This window comes from Trichechus manatus, unplaced genomic scaffold (assembly GCF_000243295.1).
Source record: "Trichechus manatus latirostris isolate Lorelei unplaced genomic scaffold, TriManLat1.0 scaffold00034, whole genome shotgun sequence".
Taxonomy (NCBI): domain Eukaryota; kingdom Metazoa; phylum Chordata; class Mammalia; order Sirenia; family Trichechidae; genus Trichechus; species Trichechus manatus.
The window spans coordinates 7,874,780-7,892,307 of NW_004443970.1; the positions used below are offsets into that span (position 1 = coordinate 7,874,780).

General features: G+C 38.7%; 1 protein-coding gene across 1 annotated transcript in view; it reads right to left on the reverse strand.

The window, feature by feature from the left end:
• The window catches only part of RBPJ (recombination signal binding protein for immunoglobulin kappa J region), a 123,556-nt gene that overhangs the window by 105,726 nt on the left and 302 nt on the right, over nucleotides 1–17,528 (reverse strand). The gene's annotated exons all lie outside the window — the stretch shown is intronic.

Below are 17,528 nucleotides of genomic sequence, written 5' to 3' on the forward strand. Positions count from 1 at the left end.
CTCCAATTCTTGGGACTTGAGCTATCAGCTTATCTGCCAATCTTGGGATTCGTCGATCTTCACAGCCTGTGAGCAAGAGCCCTGCTCTTCCATCTGCCGATCTTGGGTTCGCCAGCCCCTGCGGCTACGTGAATCAGGAGAAGCCTCTATTCTGATCCATGGACTTGGGATGTTCCAGCCTCTACAATCGCAAGAGCCATTTCCTTGATATAAATCTCTCTCTATATATATATATATTTATATGTTTTACTGGTTTTGCTTCTCTAGAGAACCTAGCCTAAGACAGTATCTTTTTTGGTTATAATAAATCTGTAGTCATTAAGTATAGTATACTCCCTGTGAATTCTGTAGGTTGTTCAAGCAAATTTATCAAACCTAAAGGGGCAGTGGGAACCAGCAGGTCAGAAAGTAAAGATGTCATGTGGACTCCTGAGCTGGCAGCTGGCATCATAAAAGGATAGGAGGAAACCATCCCCAAATTAGAGGCCAGCAGGTCAGAAGGTTGGGGTGTTGTGTAGACTTCCCAAACTTGCGGCTGGCATCTGCCTATCTGGCAGTCTGAAGGACACTAGTCCCTTTAATTTGTGAGCTCTGACCTCACTCCTAGTGGCTAGCGTCAGAGAGAGTCATGGGAGTGGCTGGCAACAAGGATGGTGAAGTGGGAACGTAAGGACTGGACCAATCTCCCACATTTTAGGGATTGGATTCATGCTGATTCCTACAGCACAAACTATTTGTTTTTTCTTTTTTCTATTTTAGAACATTTTTAATCAGAAGGAAAAAATATATATGTAGCATTTTGAAAGGAAAAAATTGCCCACAGTCAATATTACAGGTGTTAAACTTATCCATTAAAATAAGTGAAAAAGGCTCACTTGGATTTCTAAAGTAATCATGCCTTTTCCTTTCTCAGTGACTAAGAAAAGATGGGCTTGACAGGAGAAATTAATTTCAAGTCTGGAAGAATACTCACCCCACTGTAAACAGTGCATATTTCCGGGAGTTGGGATCTAGCTGGGTAGAGGAACTATCTTATTCACTTTACATCGATTTAGTTTACAATTAACATGTCGTTGTCCAATGATCCAAAAACCCACTGCCGTCAAGTCGATTCCGACTCATAATGACCTCATCTAAAAAAACTCAAGAAGATTTTGGGAAGACAGTGGCAGCAGCACCGTTTTTCAATCTCTCTCACATAAGTGACAGAACTACTAGACAGCAAAACCAAAATCCATGGAAACCATTTATAACAAAACTAGGTCACAGGTATCCCCACAAACCCTAAAAACACTAGCAGGTAGGGTAAACCACCAACAGTCATACACTTAAGGAAGCAATGGGGTGGAGGGGGGAGGGACAGTGGCGCCTGACAACAGGAGAACTCCAAAGGGCCAACAGGCATTCCCTGAAAAGCTAAGGGCCAATTTGAGAACAGCACCTGAAACAGGAAGAAGTTTGGCCCTCTCCAACAGCAGGTGAGGGGTGAATACAGTTATCTGTACTCTAAGGACTAAAGAAGCTGGAACAGTCTAGCCTGGAGACCTCTCAAAGCTGGCCTGCCAGGACTCCCTTCTAAGAAAGGAAGGCAGAATGAGGAGAAACTGCTGGGAGTAGAATCAAAACTGAACAAGACAGGGGTAAGAAAGAGGAAGGGAAATGAAAAGTTCAAAACAAGAAAAAGGGAGCTCTGTGAAGAGAAGGAGGAAAAAAAAAACAGATCTACCATTTTCTACCACTTTTATAAGTAGTTCATTTATTCAAACATTTATTTAAAATGCCTATTATGTACCTGGAATTGTACTAAGAGATAGGTTCACATAGATGAATAAAACATTTTTCCTCAAGAATCAAATAGTATTTACAATACAGGAGAAGTCAGCACAACTTGACCAAGGCAAAGTCATAAAAGTTTCCTAGACACATCCATACACCTTGAGGGATTGTGTTGTTAGAGCCGAGGGCTGGGGAACGTAATTTTGAGAGACATCTAGGTCAACTGGCATAAAACAGTTTGTAAAGAAAATGTTCTATATCCTACTTTGGTGAGTAGCGTCTGGGGTCTTAAAGCTTGCAAACAGCCATCTAAGATACAGCTTTTGGTCCCATCCCATCCAGAGCAAAGGAGAATGAAGAAAACAAAACATATGGAAAACATCAGCCCAAAGGAATAAAGGACCACATGAACACAGCTTCCACCAGCCTGAGCCCAGAAGAACTAGGTGGTGCCTGGCTACCACCACCTACCACTCTGACAGAGATCACAATAGAGAGTCCCTGACAGAGCGTGAGAAAAATGTAGAATAAAATTCAAATCCACAAAAAAAAGACCAGACTTACTGGTCTGACAGAGACTGGGGGAACCCCCGAGACTATGGTCCTTCAGGCACCCTGCTAACTCAGAACTGAAGCCACTTCCAAAAGCCTACTTTACAAAGATTAGTATATAAAACAAACAATAACAGACTGCGGAACACGCTTCTTAGTTCAATCAAACATACAAGACGAAATGGGCAACTCCCGCCCGAAAGCAAGATAAGACAGCAGGAAGGGACGAGCAAACTGGATGAATGGACACAGGGAACCTGGGGTGTAAAGGGAAAAAGTGCGGTCACGTTGCAGGGATTACAACTGATGTCACAAAACAACATGTGTATAAATTTGTGAATGAGACACTAACTTGTACCGTAAAGTTTCACCTAAAGCAAACTTTTTTTTGAAAAAGTCTTAGAGTATAGCAGAAGGGACAGCAGAAGAGGAGATTCGCCGCCTCTCTGTAAAAGAGGTATCGAAAACACCAACATATGAGTCGGAATCGACTCCACAGCAATGTGTTTGGTATTTTTTGGGTTTAGCATTAGTGTAATTAGATAGGCATGGATAAAGGTGTTATCGAACAAAACAATCATGACTATAATCCTCTCAGTAATTCCTACCCAGGGGAGTTTCAGCAACCTTCAACACAGATGTTTAGAAATGGTGGTGACACCTACACTTTCTGCTTTTGGGTGACCCCCTCTCCTTTTATGTTTCTTTTAGTTGTCACAATGGTGGGGGGTACTGGCATTTAATGCCTAGGAGTCAGAGTTGCATCCTGCAACTGGCAAAAAACTTTAGCATCTTGTTTTAGAAGTACCTCTTCTTCGCCACTGTTGCACTAACATCAGCTACATAACAGATGGTGGCACAATGCTTAAGTGCTCAGTTGCTAACCAAAAAGATAGCTGATACAACAACTCACCAGTGGCTCCCTATGGAAAAGGAAAAAACCCTACTCTGTCATATGTGGTTGCTGTGAGCGGAATCAACTCAATGGCACCTAACAACAACAATAAATTTTTACTAAATAAATCTAAGCAGATAAAACAGAAGAGGTTACTCACTGCAATGCAGAAAAAAAAATGTAAAACATCAAAGTCAAGGGTGAGAAATTAAGACGTGGCAGGAAATAAGACCTGCAAAGACAGCCTATGGCAAGACTATATGACAAACTAAGCTGTTCAGGTTTTATGTACATGGCAAGATCATGCTAAGAGAGGCTCTAGAGAACAAGGGGGAGTCATGATTGATTTTATGTTTTAGGGAAAGAATTATGGTGGCAAGGTCATTGACTTTACACTAGGGTACTAGTGGCAAAGAGCCATTATGAGGCTGTGACAATAGTCCAAGCATTGGATGAAGCAGGCCTACAGAATAATGCAATAGAAAGGGAAAGATTTGGTCATTAACAAGGTAAGAAAAAATGAGGAAGGTACTGAAGTTAATTTTTACCTGTAGAGGCTATCCTATTTTCAATAGTTACCAAGCCTATTTTATAAAATGCTATAACAAATTCAGGTGGTGGAAAAAACAAGTTGTTTTGGAAAAAATCAAGTTTGGTGGGCCTGCAGAACAACCAGTAGGAGTTTTAGAAATATGGATTTAAACATACAAGCTAATGAGACAGACATGAGTCAAACAGATAAGAGACGGAGAGAAAGACAAAGATTGATAACTACAATACTCAAGACTAGAGGAAGAGTAAGCAGCAAAAAAAAAAAGATAGAATGTTAAAGAGATAGAGATAGTGTTTGGTTAGTCAAAAATAAAGACATACTAGTCAACAAAAACAAATGATGCAGAAAAAACAGACTGATGACTGAAATGAAGTTTTAGGCTCTGATGAAAGGAGATTATTTATTGTTGGCCTGGGGTAAACACCAGATTGTAGCATATACGAAAATGAAACAAATTAAGTGATGAATGGGAAGTAAGAGAAGAAATCAACATTATGTGATTCTTACAGACCAGGCCTAGTCTTGTAGCCCCTTTACATGCATACATTTGATCCTCCCAAGAACTCTGAGTTGTGTTCACTTTACAAATGGGGAAACTTAAGTTACACCACAATTAAGAAACATGCCCAAGGCCATACAGTATGTATTAAGAATAATTAAAAGATCTGAAAACTGGTCTGTAGGCAGACAAGAAATAAGATAGAAAAAACTGAAAATATGATGCAGAGAAGGAGGATTAACTGATGGGGCAATATTCCAAGAATGCCTGGCAAGATAATCATTTTAAAAATTAAACAGCAAGTTTTAAAGATAAATCATACTACTTCAGAGAAACTTGTGAGTTCAAAAACTAGTCTAATCAAGTTTAACTCTGAATTCACTTCTAAAAAATAGGCTTATTTTTAAAGTAATATAATAGAGAAGAAACTAATCTTTTTCCCTTAAAACCTTGTATAAGACTTGTTTACATCCGCGACCATCTTGTCCCCTAACAGTGAGCTTGGACGTTTCCAGGCAAATATCATTTAGGTGGGGAGACAAAAGCTTTATTAGTAAAGAGTAGTGAATACATGGCAAAGGCAGAGCACAGGTGTTTGTGAGCTTGTAAAGCCCTGAACCTCAGACTTCTTATCTATAAAATGAAGATAACTACCTCCCTCACAATGTAGTTCAGGATAGAATGAGAACAGTAACCTTCAACAAAACGCCAGTTCTCTGATCCCCTTAATATTATGTTTGCTAAACTGTTAACATTTTTAATGTAAAATAGAATGCTAGCATTTCTATTAAAAGAAAAAACGTTGAAAGAATACATTCCCAACTGTTAACAAGTTATTTCCTGGTGTAAGACTACAGGGGCTCACTTTACATGTTTGTTACTTCTGAATTTCTTATAACAAACATTATTTTTCTAAAAAGAAAAATAATTAAGATATTATATACAGATATGACGTTAATTAACCAGTAAGAAAAACATTCATATCAAGATAGTCACTTCCCTGAAATAATTATGAAAACAAGAGAAAAGTTTTCAATGTTCAAGAATAAAAAATTAAGTCAACTGCACACCTAAACTACCATGTAAATTTAAGTTCAAATTTTAATATAATTTAAAATGTATTTAATATACCACCTGACAATTTTCTGGAGTTACAGCTATGAAACTATAGGCTTAAGTAAATGACATATAACTAAATCCTGTATGTCAAATGTCCACTAACGCACCATATACTGGAGGGGAAGGCCAGGAGGAAGAATGGCTTAATTACCAATAATTATGAAACAGCCTTTGAAAACTACAGCTAAACAGGTTTTTTTTAAAAAAAAAAAAAAACATTACAATAGCAAAGCAGCAACTCCCACTAATTCAAGACTATCCATTTAATCAAATAGTGACACTCATGATTATAAGCTGTAAGTAAATTACCAAATACTATCACTGCCATCTTTGGAATGCTAAATAGATTTAGTTCACTTTCACGACATCTGGATAAGTACTGATGATAGAGACAAAAGATTTAATGAATTCCAGTAAAAAAAAGTAATAGTATCTTGGCATAAACACTATAAAAATAGCTGCGTATAAATCAAGTTCATAAACCAGCCCATCTTTCAGTATAAAATTCTAAGTTGTAGTCTGTCTTCCCTGTATGAGAGCCTTCTTTTTTCTCACCTTCCTCCTCTGTCCTTCCAGAGGCTCTGGACACAGCCAGGTGCTATTTAGCCGAAGTAGCAAAGCTAAGAAGCTAGAGAGGCAAGAAGGCAAAGAGGCTAGAGTGCATCAGGAATAATTGTACCCAACCAGTTCTTGAGTAGGAACAACTGAAGCAGAGTGGGTAAGGGGGTGATCAGTAAGGACAACCGTGTTCTAAAAAGGCCACTGTGGCCAGTCAGAAATATAAGCTATAGAACGTAAGTAATATCAAGAAAGGAAAGAAGGAAAAAACAAGCAATCTCAGAACTGACCATCTATTAAGCAACACTGGCAGCAGCACTCAAACCAGGCTTGGGAGCTGAGAGATTTGTATTCTTGGTCTAACTCCACACAAATAGGAAGAAAGACTATTTAAAAAATAAATACATAAAATAAAATGCACATAATATTAAAAGGTAGCTGAGTAGTACAAATAGAAAAGAGTATAAGGACCAGAATAAATAAGCCTCCCCACCAAAAAAAACAAACATAATAAGAACTGGTCCCAGTTCAGTCATTGACTGTGTCTCAGACGTTAGCCAACTATAAATTATTCAACGTGTCTACATTTCTTTGCCTTTAAAATGGTTACTTTAGAACATATGATTAGCAACGTCCTTCCCAGCTCCGAAATTTCCTGAATCTAATGGATTTAATATATAACTTGTCACATAGGATGTAGTTATCATCCTATGTTATTCCACAACAGGGAGATTATAATACACAGGACATAAATAAGAGAATATAAAATTATAACCCAGTATTAGTACAGACCACACTTGGTCATCATCTTTCATTAAACCCTCTAAGAAAAAAAATTCCTACAGTCTCCTTCTTTAAAGCAATCCACACAGCTTAACAACAAAATACACTGTCTAAAATCTGATCACCACACTTCACTTTAAGAACATTGAGATGGGGAATTTGGTTACTTGTGAATTTCAGTGTCTCCCTTCAGCTTCTTTCTGTAGGATATATTCTAATTCTATTACCTGATATATGCTTCTTATTCCACTTCAAAAGTATAGACCAGAAATGGCAGAAAGCTGAATATAATCCGGAGGGTCAGGTTACACATGGGTTATAACTAGGAAAACCAGTCTACACTTAATGTCATGCTTACTATTTAGACAAGTGCCACCTAGTGGCAAGTGTTAAATATTAAATTCATTCAGCAAGTGGCATTCTGGCAGACAGTAGTTGTCCATAATTATGCAAGGTAAGTAAGATATTGTTCGGGCCCTTCTGAAGCTACCTAGACAGAGAGATAGATAAATACGATTAGATACATATAATCAAGTTAAAAAAAACATTGCCGTCTAGTCGATTCTGACTCATAGCGACCCTATAGGAGGACAGAGTACAACTACCCTATGCGGTTTCCAAGTCTGTAATCTTTATGGAAGCAAACTGCTGCATCTTTCTCCCGCGAAGAGGCTGGTGGGTTCAAACCACTGACCTTTTGGTTAGCAGCGTTACCAGGGCTCCTTTGATAATCAACAGATATTATTTATATAATTGCTAAACTATGTTAAGTGACACAGCAGAGATATGCTAAAATAAGTATTCAACATTTATTAACAATTTAAAATAAGCAAAATACTTTGTTTTGGTAGGTTCTCTTAAATCTGTTCACTTCATCTAGACTTCTCCATTCCTAATTGCTTTATCATGGAGACATGGTGGTGCAATGGTTAAAACACTCAGCTACTAAGCAAAAGGTTATGGTTCAAACCCACCAGCTGCTCCATGGGAGAAAGATGTGGCAGTCTGCACCCCAAAAGACTTACAGCCTTGGAAACCCTATGGGGCAGTTCTACTCTGTCCTATAGGGTCACTACGAGTCAGAATCGACTCTGCCTGCAGTGAGTTGTTTTTTTTTGTTGTTGTTGTTTAATTACCTTATCACCCCAGGTTTCAACTATTCAGTTTTTTTCTCACCTTCCTCCACCCCACTTTCCCTATCTTATCCTTTAAATTCTACTTCAGAAAAGGGAAAAGGGATACCTATTTACTGAGCACCTACAACACCTATAACTGACCCTAGGCACTTTCTATCCCTTATCTCATTTAATCCTTACATCAATATCATGAAGTATTATTCTCCCCCACTTTTTAGACTAAGAAAAAGACTTGAATTAAATGACACACTCATATCCACAGATCGATTTTACTGATAGTACCATTATAAGAACATGGATTCCAAAGCCCCCTATACCACCCTGCTTCAAAAAGAGGGGCTTTGCCTTTTCATTCTTGGGACTACCACCAATCTCAGACTTTGATCATCTTTCTCTTACGGTCTCCACCAACTCCAATCTATTTTACTCTGTTGACATTCAGCCTTACCTCTTCAAAAACCTTCAAAGCCCCTACCCCCTGTGTCCCTGAATAATATTCAAATCCTTAGCTTAGCATTCAAGGTCCTCCAAAACACCCTCAACCATTTTTCCAGTTTTATTTCCCAGACTCTCTATCAATGCTCACTTTTTCTAGAAAATCTCTTCCAATTAGAGATAATCACTCATATTGCTGTGTTCCCAGCAACACTACACATCTATTACAGCACTTATCATAATTTTCCTTATTATAATTATCTTACAAGTACTTTCCACTAAATCTTGAGCTTCACCAGATCCTTTCTTAGCCATTGTTATAGGACTGACACGTAGCAGTGTCTTCTATCTAGTAAGTGCTAAAAGTTGTTTCTTTAAGAAATATCTTGTTATTAAAACAATAATTGAAGCAGAGTCACTAAAGCAATGTTATAATCCTCATTTCCCTTAGCCTTTCCTTTCTGTCTCAGGTCCTCAGTGATTCTGCTTACTACAGTTAGGTGTATGGATCAGGAGCTTTATACAGAACTATATAATTTTTTGCATGAAAAATCACTTTGTCACACTCAAACCAAAAGTCAAATGGTACAAAAAGAATGTATGCAAAATAAGGCAAGATCTTAGTGAGTCTGTTTTCCAAAAAGGAGCAAATACTTTTGTTCCAATTATGCAAACAAGCCTAAAGCTAGTATGTTCTGGAAGAAATCAGGTGAGGGAAAAAAAATGTTGCTTACAATACTTCTAAAAAAACAGATCTATACATCATAAGCAACTAATATTGCAGCTACATAACGCAATCTTTATACACTAATAACAATCTTTATACACTAATAAAGAATAATATGGTTTTATAAAGTAATAAACATTTTTCTTGGTTATATAAACTTTTTATGAGAAACTATTCTTACTCATTTACAGCTGTTTATCATTCTAATTTACAATGCACGAATAAACATTAGCTCTTAGGTCAAGTTAAAACTACTGAACACAGACTTGACTTTCTAGTGTACCCCACCTCACGTCCAACAAGTTCAGCACTTTCATTGCAAGGCTTTTGCTACTTTGCAACACTGCCTATGCCGCAGTGTTTTCTTTTGCTTATTTTTTTTTTTTAAATAGTGTAAATAATCCTAAAACTGCCATGAACATCACCAATTTGAATAAAAGGCTGTCATGCTTATCACTATGGATAGTCTCAACACAACAAATCTATGCAAATTTATTTATACAGACAGGTTATTACCACCACTTACACAAACCAAGCTATAGTCCCTGATGCCTGCTTTTCCCCAGTAGTAAGCTTGATATACCTAGGAAATACATCACCCCTTTCAGACTACTAGGATATCATTTCATTCTCTAAAGCAGAAGTAGGCCTAATGAGGCATAAGCAACACCATGATGTTGTGCCAGGCCTAAGGGGCATCCAGAACTGTGGGCAGGGTAAGTGTCTGACAGACAGTAGCAGTCTGGCATTCAACATTCCTACATTGTTACAGCTATCCAAGTAGCGTAGACCCCCGAAAGATGAGCGTGACTCATTGACAACATCCATAGTTAAGAAGTAACTTACCAAATACGTCTGCTCAAAATGCCAAAGCATGTATTTCAAGGCTTGCAGTCCTCTGATCTAAATACACTGCTGCCTTCCTAAAACATGACCCACAAACCACACGTTGCAGTATAAAAAGTCCATCTTGAACCCTGCCCATGAAAGGTTACCAGGAGAAACTGTTATAATTAAAATATTTGTACAGTATGCTTTACTATTTACAAATCACTTTCACACACACTGTTTCATTTGGTCTTTATAATTATAATTTCACATATTTTACCTTACTTGATAGTTACAATATGCCTGGCAGATAAGTACAACAAAATTACTATTCCCTATTTCATAAAGGTAGACCTGAAGCTTGGAGATTAAACTGTTGTTGTTAGATGCAATCAAGTCGGTTCCAACTCAGAGTGACCCTATGAACAACGGAACAGAACACTGCCCCATCCTGCGCCATCCTCACAATCATTGTTATGCTTCAGCCCATTGCTGCGGCCACTGTGTCAATTTATCTCCTTGAGGGTCCTTCCTCTTTTTCACCGACCCTCTACTTTACCAAGCATGATGTCCTTCTCCAGGGATAGATCTCTCCTGCTAACATGTCCAAAGCATGTGAGACGCTGTCTCACCATTCTTGCTTCTATAAGTAATCTGCCCACAAGATCTTTGTCTCCCTGTAGATCAACTTACTTATTATTTGGTTCTATGGCATGGATCCCAAATCAAGGTAGTGAGGTTTTAAAGCAGTTTATAATGTCCTAAGATTTCATGTATATCCCTATGCATCTGAGAAATACTTAAAACACTTAAAAATAATGGAACCTTTTGAGAAACATTTGACAGCCCATCACAAAGAAAAAACAAAATGTGAAATTAAACTTGTCAGTTTTTTACAAACAATATAATGTACTATTTTCTAATAATCCAAAAAGAACTTTACCTAAGAGTCTTGCTATGAGGTTGTTCTCAGGGGCTGTTAGACTACCTGTAGCTAAAAATATCAAGTCCTTTGGGTACTTTGGAAACCTTGGTGCCATAGTGGTTAAGTGCTATGGCTGCTAACCAAAAGGTCGGCAGTTCAAATCCACCAGATGCTCCTTGGAAAGTCTATGGAGCAGTTCTACTTTGTTCTATAGGGTTGCTATGAGTTGGAATTGACTGGATGGCAACGGGTTTGGTTTTTGGTTGGGTACTTCAGCAATTAAATTCCCTACAGAATCCAAGTCACACGTATATATCAAATTCTGCCTATGTGAACAATGTTGCATCAAGATTTCAATGTACAAAGGAGCCCTCGTGGCGCAACGGTTAAGTGTATGGCTTCTAACCGAAAGGTTGGCGGTTTGAACCCACTAGCCACTCTGCTAGAGAAAAGACCTTGCAATCTGCTCCTGTAAAGATTTACAGCCTAGCTTCCCTAAAAAGCTAGAAATAGAAGTAGCATACGATCCAGCAATCCCACTCCTTGGAATATACCCTAGAGAAAGAGGAGCCGTCACACAAATAGATACACGCACACCCATGTTCACTGCAGCACTGTTCACAATAGCAAAACGATGGAAACCACCCAGATGCCCATCAATGGATGAATGGATAAACAAATTATGGTATATTCACACAATGGAATACTATGCAATGGTAAAGAACAACAATGAATCTGCGAAACATCTCATAACATGGATGAATCTGGAAGGCATTATGCTGAGTGAAATTAGTCAATCGCAAAAGGACAAATATTCTATGAGACCACTATTGTAAGAACTCAAGAAAAGGTTTAAACACAGAAGAAAACATTCTTTGATGGTTACAAGGATAGGGAGGGAGGAAGAAGGGTATTCACTAACTACATAGTAGATAAGATTTATCTTAGATGAAGGGAGGGACAACACACAATACAGGGGAAGTCAGCATAACTGGATTAAACCAAAAGCTAAGAAGTTTCCTGAATACAACCAAACAATTCAAGGGACAGAGTAGCAGGAGTGGAGGTCTGGGGACCATGGTTTCAGGGGACATCTAGGTCAACTGGCATAACAAAGTTTATTAAGAAAATGTTCTGCATCCCATTTTGTGAGTGGCATCCGGGGTCTTAAAAGCTAGTATGCATCCATCTAAGATGCATTAATTAGTCTCAGCCCACCTGGAACAAAGGAGCATGAAAAACACAGGAAAATATTAGCCCAAGAGACAGAAAGGGCCACATAACCCAGAGACTCCATCAGCCTGAAACCAAAAGAACTAGATGGTGCCCAGCTACCACCAATGACCGCCCTGACAGAGAATACAAGAGAGTCCCTGATGGAGCAGGAGAAAAGTGGGGTGCAGAACTCAAATTCTAGTAAAAAGACCAGATTTAATGGTCTGACTGAGACTGGAGGGATCCTGGAAGACATGGCCCCCAGACTCTCTGTTAGCCCAGAACTGAAATCATTCCCGAAGCCAACTCTTTAGACATAGATTAGACTGGACTATAAGACATAAAATGATACTCATGAAGAGAGTGCTTCCTAGCTCAAGTAGACACATGAGACTAAATGGGCAGCTCCTATTTGGAGGTGAGATGAGAAGGCAAAAAGCGACAGGAGCTGGCTGAATGGACACGAGAAATCCAGGGTTGAAAGGAAGAGTGTGCTCTCACATTATAGGAAGAGAAACTAGGGTCACATAACAATGTGTGTATAAATTTTTGTATGAGAAACTGACTTGAACTGTACACTTTCACTTAAAGCACAATTAAAAAAAAAAAAAGATTTACAGCCTAGGAACCCTATGGGACATCTTCTATTCTGTCCTATAGATTCACTATGAGTCAGAATCAAGTTGAAGGCACACAACAGGAGTCATTTGTTCAAAAAAAATTTTTACTGAGTTCCTATCGTGTTAAATACTCTTTTTGCATATAATATATAAAATGATTAACAGGAAAACGATATCTGCCATGAAATAGCTAACGACCTTCAGCTGTGACAAAAAATTATATTCAGTATGACACATCCAAGGGAATTATACCAGGTCCTTTAAACACACACACACACACACACACACACACACACACACACACACACATCCCAAACCTGTTGCCTCTGAGTAGATTCCGACTCACAGCAACTCTATAGGACAGAGCGGAACTGCCCCATGGGGTTTCCAAGGAGAGGCTGGTGGTTAGCAGCCAAATGCTTAACCACTGCGCCATGAGAACACAGGAAGGCACCAAACCCAGCCTGATGGAGCAGGTTAGAATGTCTCCTGACTTAAGTTCTGAATAACAACTTACTAAGGACCAGCAGTTTTCATGTACAGGGTGGCATTAGAACTGCTGAGCCCATGCAAGGTACTCCCAGTTCTAAAACATGGCTGAACACTGAACTTGAAGGGAGAAAGGCAAACAATTCAGCTGGAGAAGAGATAAATGAAACAGTTGTGGAGGGCCCTATATGCCATGCTAGCTAACATGTCTGAGCACTTTTACATGCCAAGCATCCTACTAAATGTTTTCATGCATTATTTCATTTAATCCTCACAACAACCCTTTGAGCTACAGATAATTATCTTACAAGTGATGGAAGAGGCAAGGAGAGGTCAGGTAACTTGTCAACGTTAACAGAGGTTTTAAACCACAGAGACAGAATTAGAACCCAGTTCAGATTAAATCCTAAATGTGAGCTATGAGTTCCACTCTGCAACTTCTCTTAATGAAGGTGCTAGGGGGAGCCACCGAAAGGTTTTCAACCTGGGAGTGAAGTGATCAGATTTGCTCTTTAGAAAGACTGCTGGGCAGCTTATGTGGAAGCTGGGTGAAGGGGATAAGCCTGAAAGCAGAAAGTTAGGAGGCTGTCAATAAGTCTGCAGTATTCCAGAGGAGCAATGATGAGAGTATGAATTATAGCAGTGAGGATGAAAGAGATGGAATCAAGAGATTTTTCAAGAGGGAAAATCGTCAGTTCTTAATGATTAAATGTAAAGGGTTAGTGTGAGAGAAGAATCCAAAATTCTCGCTTGGGGAACTAGCTGGGACATGATACCACTTACCAGGAATTGAGAAACAACAGGTTTCATTCATCCAATAAATATTTAATGTCCCCTAAATGCAAAACCCTTTCCTAAGGCCAAGATTCAAGCCTGAAAATATAGTCCTGGTTCTTCAGAAAATATTCTTGACAGCAAAGGACAAAGCATTAAAAAAAAATATTAGGCATAAAATTAGTCATTACTATTAACAGACTTGGCCTAGAGTCCAGTAAAAACATTTTATGCTACCACTTTTTTAAATATTACTACATGCGGAAAACAAATCAACAGAAAGGCATCCCATAATTTACAATGTTATCATATTTGAGTTTGACAGCTCTTTAAGCGCATACACACGAACACACACGAACATGTTTTACTTGTCCCTCTCCCTCAAGTTCACATAAAAAAATGTATTCGTTTTATTGGCCAAACTATAACACATATTTGGGTTTCTTTCATCCCACTATCACCACTGTAACTTGCCAAGAACTGAGTAGTTCATAACCTCCTACTTGACTCCCTAGAAAATATGACCTACTTTACATTAGCTTATTTCAGTAACAATTCTTAAACTTTATAACCACACCTTTCATCCAAGGATGCGCTCTGTAAATCATTAGTATGCAGCAATCCTGTGCAGATGTGACAAGTATCACAATTCCCATTCTACTACATTGTTAGGAAACTGGCCCAGGGGAAGGGAAGCATAGTACAGGCAGTCTCCAGGTCACAAACATCTGACTTACCAACTTCCAGACAACCAGAAGTTAGGAATCAACGCCCACCCCCTCAAAGCCTCTTATATTAAAAATTCTACGTACATACAATACTTCGTAATAACAGATGCAACTTTGTGACAAGCATAAAAACATTATTATTACTATTATTACTGTACTATCATGTTAAAGATGTTTTAGTGTATCTGGAAGCATTTAATTTTTTTATGCATAGAAAGGTACCTACGTACTATATACTAAGACGAACATTTGACAGATTAGATACAAATCATACCTAACCGCTCCAACTTACGTACCAATTCGACTTAAAGGAACGGAACTCATTCGTAATCCAGGGACAGCCTGTAACTTGGAAATAATCACAAAGCCAGATGCCAAAAATAACAACTTTTAGCCAATTCATGAGAAAACACTGCCCCTAGTTGAAATAATATGAAGTTTAGTATTAGAAGGAAGCAAAATGCAAAATAATGCTTTAAATCCAACTCCTAGGTCTTATTTTTAAAATGGCCAAACATCAGAATTAGGATATGTAAGAACTTTCAAGGAAAGTATTTTTTCTAATACCCTACCCATCCAGGGTTAGAAATGTTATTTAATGAGTTGTATCTGGCAGGAGTAGCTTTTTACCCAAACCGTTTTTTTTTTTTTTTCCAGCCACTTAAAAAGACAATGATGGAAATCTGAAATCTGTTGACACAGAGCAATAGGTAACTTTTAACAAACCTAATTGCTTAACTTTGAATGCCTGTAAGGATAAAGCAGAAAGTTCTGAAAATAGTGCAAGTGAACTGTTCATATTTTTTCTTGAAAGTATATTCTCTACAGACTTATCTGCAATATGCATGGATAATAATTTTTAAAGTTTAACAATTAATATTCAGAATAAAAGTTTCCCAACCATAATTCAACCTGTATATTTCTAAATGTTCTGCTCTGGATATAATTTCATAAAGGCACTGCTTTATTTGGTCATGAAATAAAAGTCTTATATTATGAAAAAGTACACGATTTAGAAACAAAAAAACACAACTCTGATTGTAAAAACTGTTTTTAAGATGTTTGTGTGACCATCCTTATATGTAATTATTACATGATATTTACACTTTGCTTATAGTCAGAATCAATAGTGTGTGTTCAAGATTTTACCTCCAAAAGACTAATTATGCACTATTTAGCAACAAGTAAGGGAGACAAGTGATAATTCCACTCATGGAACCCAAACTGCAAAGTTTCACAAAACCTCATGTGTTAATCATTAAACCATGCTTTTTTTTTTTTTTTTTCTTCCCATTAATTAAAATTTAAACTACTAATTCTAATCACAGCCTTCAGACAAAAAATGTTTTCTACTGTACCAATATTTGCATATCAGATCTTGTAAATTCCCTGTCAGTAGCACTTTATGGGGAGCTTTAATTCACAAACGAAACGACGACCTCAAAAAGTACTGATCAACTGGAGGGGAGGCTCTTAACCAGTATTTTCTGTCTAGTAATCCTGGTAAATTTAACATTTCATATTCCAAGCACCAGAATAATTCCGGCAATTAAAATACCACCCCTACCACCCCCACGTACAGCTCCATAACAGTAACAATTTGGAACAATCTAACAAACTTTAATATTAGGAAGTGAACGTAACTGCCTTTAAGTAACTTTATTTTAGGCTACTACTTAAGTATATTTTAATCGCATTTGATTGATAAATATTCCACAAAGATCCGAGAAGCAGTATTCATCACCTAGAAAGTGCACGCTTAAGCGCTTTCCTCATCTCAACCCCAAAGTGCAGAAGAGTTGTCACAAATCTACAGAGCAAACGCAAGTAAGCTAATAATTAATAAAAACTAAAAATATTTACATCAAATTAATTCCGAAACCGAATGCCTCCCTTCTACCTACGAAGGACTTACTAGCAAAATTACTAGACTCCAGAACTAGATTCTAAAGAATACAGAAATTCTCCATCTCAACATTCACAAGTTTTTAACATCAAAATTCACTCAACTCCTACTCACACACCAAATGAATATCCAACGTAGATATCTGAAACTCTTCTCAAATATGAACAACAAAAAACACCTTACGTCTCCCTCTAACCGTACTACAATAGCCTTCACTCACCCTCAGGTAACCAGATGCAAAGCTAGAGACAGCTATCCTTGGCCTAGACCGTCAGAAACCAAGGGGTGGGGGCAATAACCACTAAAAGACCAAATCTTTTTCCAGGGGTACCGTTTCCAAGCAAAACAATCATGGTCCCAAAGAGAAGGCGAAGAAAACTGGAGACGCTGTAATCCCGAGAGAAAGGGGTGTGGAGGAGAGGAGGGGTGCCGAGAAAGAAACGAAATATCTTCTCGCATCATTCAGATCCACAAAAACAACAACGAACTGTAGGATCTGCACGTAGAAACACCAGATGGAGTCCCCGCGGGACGGAGACAGTTCAGCAGACAGACACCATGGGTAGCGGATAAATCAACCGATCGGGGCGGGGGCGTTGCAGAATGAAGAGAAAAACCCAAGGATGGGGGAGACAAAGCCTCTGGGGGTGATCAAGGACCAAACAGAAAGGTGAGAGGAGAAACGCATGAGAAAAACAATGGAAGAAATATTAAAAGACAAAAATTTGCTGCCTGTGCTGTGGCAGGTCACCGGGCTACCGAATAGAGGGGGGCAAAACAAAGGGGTACGGGAGGAAGGGCAGCGAAGGAGAGGAGATGGAGAAGGGATGCGGGGCGCGACCGGTCAGACAAAGCGCCCAAGGCGGTGAAACAAAGGGCCGGGGGTAGAGAGTCGCAGAGGGCAGCGGGTAAAGACAAAGCGCCCGGGGCCGGGGCACCGGGCGGGCGAGGTGGCGACGGCGGCAGGGAGGAACAAAGCTGCGCGGGGCCGGGAGGCAAGGCCCGCGAGC